Below are 478 nucleotides of genomic sequence, written 5' to 3'. Positions count from 1 at the left end.
ACTTGCAAACTTTATATGCCCCAGTACAGGGGAACGCCAGGGCCAAAAGAATGGGAATGGGTGGGTAGGGAAGTGTGGGGGGGGTTATGGGGGACTTTGGGATAGCATTGGAAATTTAATTGAGGAAAATACGTAATAAAAATAAATAAATAAATAAATAAATAAATAAATAAATAAATAAATAAAATTTTACTCTTGCTAACCATGTCTTAGCCACTCTTCTATTGATGTGAAAAGATACCATGAACAAGACAGCTCTTCTAAAAGGAAGCATTTAAATGGGAAATTGCTTACAGTTTCATAGGTTTAGTCCATTATCATCATGTGATGGGGGATAATGGCATGCAGGCAGTCGCTGGATCAGTAGCTGAGAACTATATACAGATCTTCAAGAAGCAGGAAGTAAGCCTAGTTCTATCATTGGTGTTTGATATCTCAAAATCCACTCCCAGTGACACACTTAGTCCAACCGCCCAAT

This window comes from Mus caroli, chromosome X (genome assembly GCF_900094665.2).
Source record: "Mus caroli chromosome X, CAROLI_EIJ_v1.1, whole genome shotgun sequence".
NCBI classification, from domain to species: Eukaryota; Metazoa; Chordata; class Mammalia; order Rodentia; family Muridae; genus Mus; species Mus caroli.
The sequence above is the reverse complement of the archived record's forward strand: the minus strand, read 5'-3'. Positions refer to the sequence as shown.